Raw genomic sequence first — 14,166 nt, forward strand, 5'->3', positions numbered from 1 at the left:
CTGTTAGGGGTTTCATTAAAGACCGTGTTTATGTTCCTCGCCTAGCAAATAATTTAGGTGACCCGAAAAATCGAATCTACGCTGCTCTTGAGCAAGTTACGCCCGATTTGCTGCAACGAATGTGGGAAGAAATTGACTACCAGTGAGATGTTTTCCGCATCATAAATGGTAGTCAAATCAAAACTTGAGGTTCTTTGCTACAAAATGACACATCAATCGATTCTGTAGTTTTCTCAGTATATCTCTGTATCATTCCAAAGCTACTAGCTCCTTTTTGGCACACCCTGTATGTTTAATGTCATCCGTGTGCAATTTTCAGGATCACTACTGTTGACGAAAGAGAAGCTCTGTTCAAACGTAACGTCTTTGAACCTCAGCCGTAGTCACACTCTTTGCTTCGTTTACATCCTGAGGAACAAGTGGGAGTTGTTGGCTGTGGCAAAGTTTGTGTATTGCTGTGTGATCAATCCAACTGGAAAACAGGGACTACGTTGTTCAGTGTGGCTTGTGAGCAATGGGTAAACTGGTGGATGTTAATTGCTGCAAGTAATACCATCAAGCTGACCTTGCAGGGTAAGTAATTCTGGATACCTCGCCACATTCTGTGCTTTTTTTCTATCGTCTTTTCTGTCTTCCCACGAGTACATTTAGACATTAGAACAGTTATGTGAGGGATGACTGGTGTCGTGACATTCGAGGCGTGAAATATCTCATGTGATAAACTTATTAGTTTATGGGAGGCACTGCCCAGGGCAGTCTGGCTCCAGGACATGTTCTGAGACCACCTTCCTCAGTAGCGCCGATGAGGGGACAACGGCTACTCATACCTATTTTGCTTTTTTTCTCTTCTCAAAAATTAAAAATTTAATAATTTTCCTTTTCGAAATTGCACATATTATAATTTCATGAAGTAATTGATTACAGCTGTATCTTATACAAAAAAGGACAGAAGACCTCCACGCGGCAGTGCACGGGCAACGGTGGCCGTGACGTCACCTGCGCAGCCAGCCATCACTGTGAGGCGGGGGCTGATGGTATCGGCTGAGCCCACTCAGTGGAGCACTAAGGTCCGCAAAAAATTATCAGATGGCGGACGCTGGCTGTCCAAATGTAGACTCGGAAAAAAAAGAAAATGCAGCCTTTACTGGTGTCACAGATAACTCGGTTAACTCGCATCGGTTTCCCAGGACGTTTACCACGACGCCGTAGCCCTGGCGACAATCTCGACAGTGAGGCTCAGCCACTCACACCGCGGCCCCCACTGTCTGAGAGAACAGCGCCGGCCGCCACCGTGAGTCGTCGTGAGCCTCCGGGGTACCGACACCGTGCCGCCGACTACGTAGTTTCACGCGGCTGGACAGACAAGTCGTTGTACTGCATTCACAACATTCTTAGTGGTCTTCCCTGCACGGAAAGCGAGCTGCCAGTAGTTCACACCACTCAGAAGCCCGTGAGTCGACCGTCTGACGCCAATTAGCTTTTCAGATGCTTTTTACAGAACATCCAGCAAGCAACTAGATCTATCGGACTTTCTTGATTGTAACTACCTCCGCGATTTTCCATGGCCTGTTTCTAGACATAGAATTTAAATGAGAGATAAACACAGAGCTACCTTTGGCGGCAAAAGTTATATAACTTCTTCTGCTAGTTCATGAGGATCTTGGGCTGTGCATCAAATAAGACTATTCCAGGGTATGGAGACAATCTTATGAATCCATGTACTCTGTATGTCAGCAGGGGACAGTTCAAGGGGCTGGAGGCTCTGTAATGGTATGGGGCGTGTGGGGTTGGAGTGATATGGGACCTCTGATACGTCTAAATACAACTCTGATGGGTGACACATGCGTAAGCATCCTGTGTGATCACCTGCATCCATTGATGTAAATTGTGCAGTCCGACGGAATTGGGCAATTCTAGCAGGACAATGCGATACCGCACACTTCCGGAATTGTTACAGAGTGGCTCCAGGAATATTCTTCTGAATTTAAACACTACCGCTGCCGACCAAACTCCCCAGATGTCAACATTATTCAGCATATCTGGGACGCCTTGCAACGTGCTGTTCAGAAGAGATCTCCACCCCATCCGACTCTGACGGATTTATGGACAGTCCTGCAAGATTCATGGTCTCAGTTCCTTCCAGCGCTACTTCAGACATTAATCGAGTGCGACCCACATCGTGTTGTGGCACTTCTCCATGCTCGTGGGGCCCCTACACAATATTAGGCAGATGTACCAGTTTCCTTGCCTCTTCAGTGTATATATGTGTGCATGTGTCTATGACTGGTTCTTTTTCACCTACTGCTGCTATTCCACCAATATCATTTTTACATACAGATACCAAACAGAAAAGAGAAAATGGTTGACTGGGAAAACAGAGTCCTTATTAGTTTTCAATTTATATGTGGAATTAAATGCAAATATGGTACACAGTTAAATGGAAGAAAACAGATTGTTTGTCAGTTTAAAAACGTATATGGAATTAAATGTGAAATATTATATGTGATTAAGTCGGATACGAAATGTGCATAACAAAAAGTACACATCGATCATTTTCTTACAAAAAAAGTTTCTTAACTGAAAAACCATTAGTTATTGTTTTGTTATATCATTGTTATTTCGGAGAAAAGAACGTAATCCCTACAAACGACTAGCCAGATGTATATGACGAAAAAACAGGATTTCCTTAAATCAATATTGTAAGATGCGGCTAGTTATTTACTGTGTGCTGCATTACGCATGTCTTTTCTTCAAGAATAGACGCCTTTATCTCTCAGCATAAATTGTGTTCAATAGTAAACTTCTAGGTAAAAAAAAGGAATTATTAGTATTACGTACAGTCATAGCAGCTTCGTAAAACTGGGTTACATTAACTACATATAATTCATCATTAACATTAAAGTGCTGACTGCTGCCGGCCACATGCTCTGACGTGGCGCCTCTCTAGCTGCTCTTCTGTGTGCACCACGAGCTGTGGCGCCGGCACTACCGTGGAGGCACAGGCTGGGTGGGGAGCTGGCTGCGCCCCCCCCCCCCTACCGCCCTCTCCATTCTCTGCAGGTCTTCTCCTGCTCGCCGCCACCAGTGGCCAGGTGGGGCCCGCGGCATAAAGCAGCTCTCCGCCGGTCTGCCGGAATGCGGTTTCCCCACAGAGGCGTCTCGCACCCTGACAACGACGACAGTGCTGGAGACTTTCCAGTAAGCACATTGCTCTTGGCACGTTTATGGGCAGTTGAATGGTGTGGATTTGGATGTGTTGGGACGGAAAGAACACTCTATTTCGCATTTTTTTATTTACATATGTACATTTTATACTCATTGTGTGGAGCAATGTCTTCCGAGAAGTTGCTTTATATGAGTCTTAAATTCGGTTTTGCATATTATTCAGTTCTGCAAGTCCACCAAGATATATATGAGTAGGTATACCATCCCTGAATTCTGCTACGGTGCCCTTGACACTAATGGGCTCTCCTGGCACTGCGAGAATACATGCAGTTATACACTGCCCCTCTTACATACAGGCGGATGCGGTGGCCCTGCGGTTCTAGGCGCTTCAGGAACCACGCGACCGCTACGGTCGCAGGTTCGAATCCTGCCTCGGGCATGGATGTGTGTGATGTCCTTAGGTTAGTTAGGTTTAAGTAGTTCTAGGGGGCTGATGACCTCAGATGTTAAGTCCCATAGTGCTGAGAGCCATTTGTACCATTTCTTACATACAGATGCCTGTATGTAGTCTGCAGCACGCGCTAACACATAGCATATATAATCCAAATTCTACACACTCTAATGCTTTATTTAAATGCTTGTGTCCCCTGAAGTTGATTCACTCATAGCTCCCCTGTATGTATCCACTGTTCAAAAAAATGGTTCAAATGGCTCTGAGCACTATGGGACTTAACATATGTGGTCATCAGTCCCCTAGAACTTAGGACTACTTAAACCTAACTAACCTAAGGACATCACACACATCCATGCCCGAGGCAGGATTCGAACCTGCGACCGTAGCAGTCGCGCGGTTCCGGACTGAGCGCCTAGAACCGCTAGACCACCGCGGCCGGCTATATCCACTGTTGAAACCCTGCTCCCACACATTTTAATGTCGGTTGGTGTGTGTAGTGCGCCACACCCTGTTGTCATCTACTTCTTTGTATACTCCCTCATGTTACACAGAGAGTCCTGTGCTATCAAAAACACGTCGAAAGTTTTCTACTTCTACAGCCATCCTAAAGTCACTGTCGGGTTCTGGACCTACATTCACGCATTTGGATACACTAACAGTCAAATTATATGTGTTGGTCAAAAGCGGTACACTTCTGCAACTTAACTGAGACTTGGCCACTTGAGGAAGCTCTGATGTCTGTGTGAAACAGTAGAAAGACTGAAGGTCTGGTAAATCTGGTAGGCAGTCTGTGGCTTGCTGCTGCGTTCCAGCTGGAGTTCGTTGCCCTGCTGAAAAAACACATACGTATAATGGAATATATTTGGTTTTTGGCCCAACCCTTCTGCCAGCGCTTTGTATACAGACCTGAAGTGATCCTTATTGGGTGATAGCAGTGTGGGGGAGGGGAATGTAGGGGGATTGGAGTGGGGAGGGAAGGGTGAGCGGACGGGATGGCGACATAAGCAGCGGTGTCTGCTGTGATATGACACCGGAAGAAAAGTACTGACAGGTCCTCAGTCAGCGATTTGGCTCACAACCTACAGTGATCCCGTGCTGTATTGTCTCACTGCAGTCTGTTAACGAATAGTGACGACAGTGCTGGAGACTTTCGAGTAAACACATTGGTCTTGGCACGTTTATGGGCAGTTGAATGGTGAGGATTGGGATGTGATGGGACAGGAAGAACAATTTATTTCGTATTTTTTTATTTACATTTTATACTCATTGTGTTGAGCAATGTTCTCCGAGAAGTTGCTTTATATGCGTCTTAAATTCGGCTTGTACAGTATTCAGTCCTGCAATTCCATCAACATATACAGGGCGTTACAAAAAGGTACGGCCAAACTTTCAGGAACCATTCCTCACACACAAATAAAGAAAAGATGTTGTGTGGACATGTGTCTGGAAACGCTTAATTTCCATGTTAGAGCTCATTTTAGTTTCGTCAGTATGTACTGCACTCCACCGCCAGTTGGCCCAATTGAAGGAAGGTAATATTGACTTCGGTGCTTGTGTTGACATGCGACTCATTGCTCTACAGTACTAGCATCAAGCACATCAGTACGTAGCATCAACAGGTTAGTGTTCATCACGAACGTGGTTTTGCAGTCAGTGCAACGTTTAGAAATGCGGTGTTGGCAGATGCCCATGTGATGTATGGATTAGCACGGGGCAATAGCCGTGGCGCGGTACATTTGTATCGAGACAGATTTCCAGAACGAAGGTGTCCCGACAGGAAGACGATCGAAGCAATTGATCGGCGTCTTAGGAGCACGGAACTTTCCAGCCTATGACTCGCGACTGGGAAGACCTAGAACGACACCTTCAATGCACGTGGCAATTCTTCGTGCAGTTTACGATAACCCTAATGTTAGCATCAGAGAAGTTGCTGCTGTACAAGGTAACGTTGACCACCTCACTGTATGGAGAGTGCTACGGGAGAACCAGTTGTTTCCGTACCATGTACAGAGTGTGCAGGCACTATCAGCAGCTGATTGGCCTCCAAGGGTACACTTCTGCGAATGGTTCATCTGACAATGTGTAAATCCTCATTTCAGTGCAAATGTTCTCTTTACTCCAACGTGATCAAATTGTAAATTTTTACAATCAACATGTGTGGGCTGACGAGAATCCGCACGCAATTGTGCAATCACGTCATCAACACAGATTTTCTGTGAACGTTTGGGCAGGCATTGTTGGTGATGTCTTGATTGGGCCCCATGTTCTGCCACCTACGCTCAGTGGAGCACTTTATCATGGTTTCATACGGGATACTCTACCTGTGCTGCTAGAACATGTGCCTTTACAAGTACGACATCACACGTGGTTCATGCACGATGCAGCTCCTGCACATTTCAGCCGAAGTGTTCGTACGCTTCTCAACAACAGATTTGGTGACCGATGGATTGGTAGAGGCGGACCGATTCCATGGCCTCCAGGCTCTCCTGACCTCAACCCTCTTGACTTTCATTTATGGGGGCATTTGATAGCTCTTGTCTACGCAACCCCGGTACCAAATGTAGAGACTCTTCGTGTTCGTATTGTGGACGGCTGTGATACAATACGCCATTCTCCAGGGCTGCATCAGCACATCAGGGATTCCATGTGACGAAGGGTGGAGGCATGTATCCTCGCTAACGGAGGACATTTTGGACATTTCCTGTAACAAAGTGTTTGAAGTCACGCTGGTACGTTCCGTTGCTGTGTGTTTCCATTCCATGATTAATGTGATTTGAAGAGAAATAATAAAATGAGCTCTAACATGGAAAGTAAGCGTTTCCAGACACATGCCCACATAACATATTTTCTTTCTTTGTGTGTGAGGAATGTTTCCTGAAAGTTTGGCCGTACCTTTTTGTAACACCCTGTATATGAGTACATACACCATCCCTGAATTCTGCTTCAGTGCCCTTGATACTAATAGGCTCTCCTGGCAGTCCGATAATACATGCAATTATACACTGCCCCTCTTACATTCAGATGCCTGTATGTAGTCTGTCTGTAGCAGTCGCTAACACACAGCATAAATCATCCAAATTCTGCACACTCTAATGCTTTATTTAAGTGCTTGTGTCCCCTGAAGTTGATACACTCATAGCTCCCATGTATACACTGTTGAAACCCTCCTCCCACACATTTTAATGTCAGCTGGTGATTGTGATGCGCCACACTCTGTTGTCATCTACTTCTTTGTATACTCCCTCATGCTACACAGATAGTCCTGTGCTATCAAAAACGCGTCGAAAGTTTTCTACTTCTACAGCCATCCCAAAGTCACTGTCGGGTTCTGGACCTACATTCACACATTTAGATAGACCAACAGTCAAATTATATGTGTTGGTCAAAAGCGGTACACTTCTGCAACTTAACTGAGACTTGGCCACTTGAGGAAGCTCTGATGTCTGTGTGAAACAGTAGAAAGACTGAAGGTCTGGTAAATCTGGAAGGTAGTCTGTGGCTTGCTGATGCATTCCAGCTGGATTTCGAAGCCCTGCTGAAAAAATACATAGGTATAATGGAATATATTTGGTTTTTAGCCCATCCCTGCTGACAGCGCTTTGTGATGTTCTTTTCATTACTGTATACAGACCCGAAATGATCCTTATTGGGTGAGAGCAGTGTGAGGAGGGGAATGTAGGGGAATTGGAGTGGGGAGGGAAGGGTGAGCGGACAGGAGGGTGACATAAGCAGTGGTGTCTGCTGTGATATGACACCGAAAGAGAAGTACTGAGAGATCCTGAGGCAGCGATTTGGCTCACAAGCCACAGTGATCGCGTGCTGTAGTGCCTCACTGCAGTCTGCTAACGAATGAATGAGCATACACAATATGTTTCTAGATACGTGAGTGGTACGAAAATTTCTTAATAACAGAACCCCTTACATTGCAATCGGCAACGAGTGTTCATGAGACACAAAGGTATCGCCAGGAGTCCCACAGAACATAACCTGACAGACAGGATGAGCAGATGATGCTGTGGTGTAGGGGGAGACGTAAGTGTTGAGTGGCTGTAGGAGGGTATAAGATGACTTAAACAAAATTTCTAGTTGGTAAGATGAATGGTGGTTAGCTCTAAATGTAGAAATACTCGAATACACCATTAGCAGTGCGCCGCTTGACATACTCACGTCGATGAAATGTCTAGGTGTAACGTTGCAAACCGATCTGAAATGAAATGAGCATGTAAGGGTGCAGCAGAGAAGGTGAATGCTCGACTTCGAATGGGAGAATTTGAAAAAAGAACGGTTCATCAGTAGAAGACAGAATATAGGACACTAGTACAACCCATTCTTGAGTGTTGTTGGATTGTTTTGGATCCACATTACGAGACAAAAACCGACCTGATACTGTCAACGACTACTGGAATATGCTGAAAGAAGGATTCATTAAAGCAGGACAGCAAGATGCAATAAAGATTTACCGAAGGTTAAGTAATGAACTGCGAAGAGAAACAGAGCAGGCTAGGAAAAACTGGCTAAAAGGGGAATGTGATGCAATTGAAGAACTGGACAGGAAGAGAAGATACGGCTTACTATGCAACAGAGTAAAGACTATGACATGGGATCAAAACAGGAAGTGCTACTATGGAAATTCTGAGCAAAGACGAAGAGGTAGTGTACAAAGATCGTGACGATGGTTTCCAGTGATAGCGAGAATATGTAAAATGCTATATGACACAGATCGCAAACCAGAAACTCTGGAACTTGAATTACTCAACAGTGTGAGTGATGACGAGAAAGGACCAGCCATCATAATGCCATAGCTGCAATGAAAAATGGCAAAGCAATAGGTACAGATACGATACCGGGATAAATATTAAAATGCTTGAACCAAGATGGAATAAGAGAAATATTGAGGTTATGTAATAAAATATATGACAGTGGTGAATGGCCTGAACACTTTCTGACAATAGTAATGTTTCCATTACCGAAAAAACAAGGAACCAAGAATGCAGTGAGCACAGGACAATCAGCCTCATTTCACATGCTGCCAAAGTGATGTTAAGAATAATTAATGAGGGACTTGAAAAAGTAATGGAAGAGAATCTTGGCGAAGAGCAGTTTGGCTTCAGACGAAATACGGGCACCAGACATGTAATAGGGCTCCTACGAATCGTAGGAGAAAGGTTTATTGAAAAAGGAAGAGACCTCTATATGTGCTTCATCTATCTACAAAAGGTAATTGACAATGTGACTTGGGACAAGCTGGCGTCTGTAATGAGGGAAAAGAGAGTGGACTGGAAAACCAGAAGAGTTGTGAGCTCATTATATCTGAATCAAAAAGCCTCAGCTAAAGTGAGAGGAGGAAGTAGAAACTCGATTGGACTAGGAAAAGGAGTAAGACGAGGATGCTGTCTATCACCTATCCCTTTCAACCTCTACTTAGAAAATATGATTGACAATGCACATTAGATGACGAAGGAGTAGAAATTGGTGGAAGAAGAGTAGGGTGTTTGAGGTTTGATTCTAGCCACAGGGGAAAAAGAATTACAGGATTTAGTGGAAACCATTGAAGCTAAGGGAAAAAATTATGGAGTTAAAATTAACACAAAGCAACAAAAGTGTTGGCATTAGGAGCAAATAAAGACATAAAAATTATGCTGAATGGAGAAATATAAAACAGGTGCAAAATTCTAAGTATCTTGGAAGCAAGATAGGCACCAACTGGAAGTACAGCATAGAAATTAAAACAAGGATAGCATTGGTAAAACAGGCATTTTATAAGAAAAGGGTAATTTTCTGCACCAGTCTGGACAGTGAAGTAAGGAAAAGACTCATAAAATGTTTTGTATGGAGTGTTCTTCTGTATGGCCCTGAAACATGGACTTTGAGGAAGAAAGAGAGAGAAAGGCTCGAGGCTTTTGAGATGTGGACATGTCGGAGTATGGAAAGAATAAGTAGGATAGACAGAGCAAAAAATGAAGAGGTACTGAGAAGAGCAGGAGAGAAAAGACAGTTACTAGATGTAATAAAAAGAAGAAAATGAAATGGAATTGGGCAAATATTAATAAAGGATGACGGACTGATAAAAACAGTTTTATAAAGTTATGTAGAAGAGAAAAGGAAGCGAGGAAGGAGGAGATTTCAGATACTGGATGACGTGATGGATGGTACAAGATACAGCAGCCTTAAGAAGGAAGCAATGGATCGCAGAAAATGGAGAGGCAAAGGACCTGCTAATATAGCAGAAAACTGATGATGACGGAGGCATAGAGTCGCTATTCCCTCGCTGTATTTACGAGCATAACAGGAAAGAAAATGACTAGTGATGGTGCAAAACAACTTCCGCCATGCACCATATTGTGACTTATGGCGTATGCGTGGAGATGTAGACGTACATCTACATCTGCAGCAGTACTCCACAGGCCACATGACGGTGTGTGGTGGAGGGTGCTTCTAGCACCACCAAGTGACAGTCTCCTTAGTGGTCTTGTCGCATCGTCTAGGTGTTCTGCAAGCAAAACAGTCTTTGGCTCGTCTTCCCTACAGGATTTTCTATTTGATAGTTCCTATTTAAATTGACCCTAATCGTAACCTCTTGGCATTTAGCTGAAATGGCACCCTTTGGACTTGTGTGACTCATCGAGTAAAACAAATTTAAAGGGTTCCTTCTAGTCCTCCTGTGGATGACGTAACACTTTTCATTATTTAGAATCAACTGACACTTTACGTACCACATCGATACCTTCTGAAAAATCATTTTGCAATGGGTTTTGAGCTTCTGATGACTTTACTACATCGTAAAAGACAGCATCATCTGCAAACAATGGCTGCTCAGATTGCCTCCTAAATCGTTTTTATAGATTAGGAACAGCAGGACGCCTACAACACTTCCGTGCGGAAGCCTAGATATCACTTTTATTTTACTCGACGACTTTTGTGAGTTGCTACTAAGCAAATGGGACTACGGCTGTGATCCGGATGCGAGAAGCCACGCTTCCTGTGGTTTGGCCGTCCTGCGGTAACTTCCGCTGCGCTTGTCCTCATATCGAGCCCGCGCTCCCTGCTGACGCGCACTGCTTCTGTTTGCTCCCCAGTGTCGAGAGCAGACAATGCAGCCGGCGGTCGTCGTCGCCACGCTGGCGGCTCTGTTGGCATCAGACGGGACGGTGCTGGACTGCGTCTGCACCCACCTCCGCAACGTCACTGCCTCTGGCAACATTTGGGGAGCGAGTGCCGGTGAACGCTACATCTGGTTCCACTACTGTGAATATCCCGGTAAGTGCTTTCTCGTGCAGCACAGATCGGCAAGACGTTATGTACAGTGCAGTTTTCACACACTGGCAGGCGGCTCGGCCTACACATGCTGTTATCAAAGATTATACGTTTTCTCCCTGACAGTTTATTAGGGGCAAACTGCATTTCGTTCTCAACATTTTCGGTCAATGAACTTTGTAACATCCCATTCCGAGTGACAAGATGTACGATTTCGAAAGACGGTAAATTAACCATCTATATTTCCTAACTGAGTCCAAAACTTTTTCCATATGTGTGAGAATACACGGAAGTAAGATGTTGCCAAATATAATGAATTCATTTTGTAAAACCAAAACTCTTTCGTGCAGAGGTTCTGACGTGCCTGATCATTATCGCACTCTTTACGTATTTTCTGCAGTTATGTATTCTACAAATAATTATGGAGATTGGTAGTACAATAATAAACAATTCAGAATCAATATAGCGATGTCAAACGGCTCTTAACTATTTAAAGTACAGGGATACATCGACAAGAAAGAGAATGAAATACAAACTGAGCACAAAATTTCAATCGTTGCGCAAACACAGTCAAGAGTGGAGAGTTCCGAGTGACAAGGGAAAATGGCGGACAGCATTCTGCGCGTTGGAAATTAACAGTCGCCTGCGTCGGCTGATGCCTAAAGTGATTGGGACGGATTTCGCTACCCTCGCCGCAATCTACATCTTACCTTTCCGAATAATTTAATTTTCTAAATTAAGTAAAATATTTATGTAGCTCTAAAATTACATTACAATGAGCCTGAGAAAGTTCGTGGGACTGAATCACCTGTAGACGCACGCAGAAAGTCCATCCTCCTTTTCTTTTTCGTGAAGGATCAATGACTCTATCGTTGAAATCTGGAGACCTGTGAATTTTCTCCTTTTCAGTGGAAAGCATGGCAAGAGCGGACAGCCTATCTTCATCTATGGTACTTCTAAGAAACTGTTTGATGTGCGACAGAGTGCGGAAACACCTCTCTGCCTCACACGTCCTCATGGGATAACAGCCGCTAATTTCAGCAGATTCATGACGTCTCCAAAAGGTTCCTCCAGATTATTTTCAACGACAAATTTTATGAGGGCTACTGCGCTTTTCTTTTCTTGAAAATTATTTCCAGAACAAATGGTCTGTAGTTCTGTTTTTAACTCAGCTTTACTTCAAAAATGGAAAGGACTGCGCAACAGCAGAAAGAATTTGTTCAGGAGACTTATTTTACAGTGAAGGGAAGAAGTGCTGGTTAAGTAAATTGGAGGCCAACAAGTGGCTGCAGAATTTAAGCCTCTGACTGCTCTGTGATATCATCGAGTTTTAGGCTTAGACCATATGTTTGATTCACAACTGATTGCTGGCGTCTTCAATGTGTTTAACATTCTTGAAGGGCCTCTTTATGCTCGTGAACTGTGAGGACTTTTTTCGATTTAATCCGTCATGGTTGATACATGAAGGATTCTTCGTTTCACAGTTGCATATGGAACAGACAATTTTCGTGCTGAATGACGGAAAGATATTGCTACCTCTGCAGTAGTTCTGAAAACAGTTTTATTTGTTTGTTTTGACTTGTAGCTTGGGCAAGAATTAAGTTCAGTCAGCGTTCACAACAATGCACATAATACACGAAATTATGCTCCTCTCTTACACTTGTTTGGATTTTTGTATGACAGTCACGCATGACGCAGGCTCCATCATAAATTTGAGATTTTACGTTTTCTTTCGTTTCTTGGACAACATCGGCGAGTACATCTTTAATTGAATCAGCCAAGGAGGAAGCACTGATACGCGATTGATTTGAAAATATGCAAAGACTTTCAACTGGGTCCTCAGTAGATAACAGAAAACTAAATACTACAAACAACTGAAATTTAGAACGTACATCAGATGTTTCATCTGCTGTTACAGACACAAAATCTGTCTTAGGTATTTCTGAATTACTTTCGTCCTGACACACACGTAACGTACACTCTAGTAAATTCTTTTGTATACCACTGGATGCACCTAAAAGACAGCAACATTGTTAAACGTGCTCTTTCACATCCGCAGCTAAAGCGGAAGTGAAATTTACCCGCTTTCTGAATATTCTAGGATTGTTACATTCTACTGCTTCATCATGTACACGTAACGCAGGTTCAGACTCACTGCATAAGTTAATACAGCCAGTTATCTTGGAAAGAACATTGCGATTTTCTCTTGTATTGCAGTTCTGTCTTTCTGTATTTTGCCTGAAAGCTAAGGTGTTGCTTAATTTCTGTTTTTCCAACGACTGATAAACCTAAATAAGCTTTCTTATGTCCATTAGATTCCTCAAGCTTCTTAAGCTTCTCCGTTAGATGACTTACAAGGAACCTGTTGAGTGCCAGTTCGCAAGAGCAACCTTTAGTGAGGCTTATTTGAAAGTGAAAATTACGTCAGGAAAAATATTAACTAGTAATGACTCAGCACGTCCACAGAAAACGAGAGTCCAGGAGGTGCGGAGATGAACCTTCTATGGGATGCATTATTACACTTCACAAAATGGACATTGTCGACATTCAAGAAATGTTCGAAACAAACCATTAACTTGGACCATGAAAACCGAATAAAAATGGCTCGTCTCAATGATAACAAAGGTTAGCACCATCAAGATCAAAAGCGAGCTGCTTGGGAGTTACAAACCGTGTAAAACGTTCAGCTAGGTGTCCACTCTTAAGGAATGCATATAGAAATCACATTGGTGTAACAGGGTGACGGGAACTGATGGAATGTGATGGCGTGCAACCGAATGCGAAACAGCCTGTCGTGGAGCTAATCGTAAAACTGGCTGTCCTTTAAGGAGTTGCTGCAGATAGTGCGGTAATATGTTTCATACGCACAGAAAAGACAAACATCTGGAGGCTGAATTCATTTGGTGGTTCCAGGTGGTATGAACTGCAATGTCTGACACTTTCAAATGGTTCAAACGGCTCTGACCACTATAGGACTTAACTTCTGAGGTCCTCAGTCCCCTAGAACTTAGAACTACTTAAACCTAACTAACCTAAGGCCATCACACACATCCATGCCTAAGGCTGTAGCGCCTAGAACCGCTCGGCCACTTCAGCCGGCTCTGACACTTTCCAGAAGCGATAGTTTGTTCTTTAGGAGTATGATTCTCATACGCAGACTAGGAATCAAACAAAAAAAAAAATGGCTCTGAGTACTATGGGACTCAACTGCTGAGGTCATTAGTCCCCTAGAACTTAGAACTAGTTAAACCTAACTAACCGAAGGACATCACAAACATCCATGCCCGAGGCAG

The sequence above is a fragment of the Schistocerca nitens genome, chromosome 11 (genome assembly GCF_023898315.1).
Source record: "Schistocerca nitens isolate TAMUIC-IGC-003100 chromosome 11, iqSchNite1.1, whole genome shotgun sequence".
Lineage (NCBI taxonomy): Eukaryota > Metazoa > Arthropoda > Insecta > Orthoptera > Acrididae > Schistocerca > Schistocerca nitens.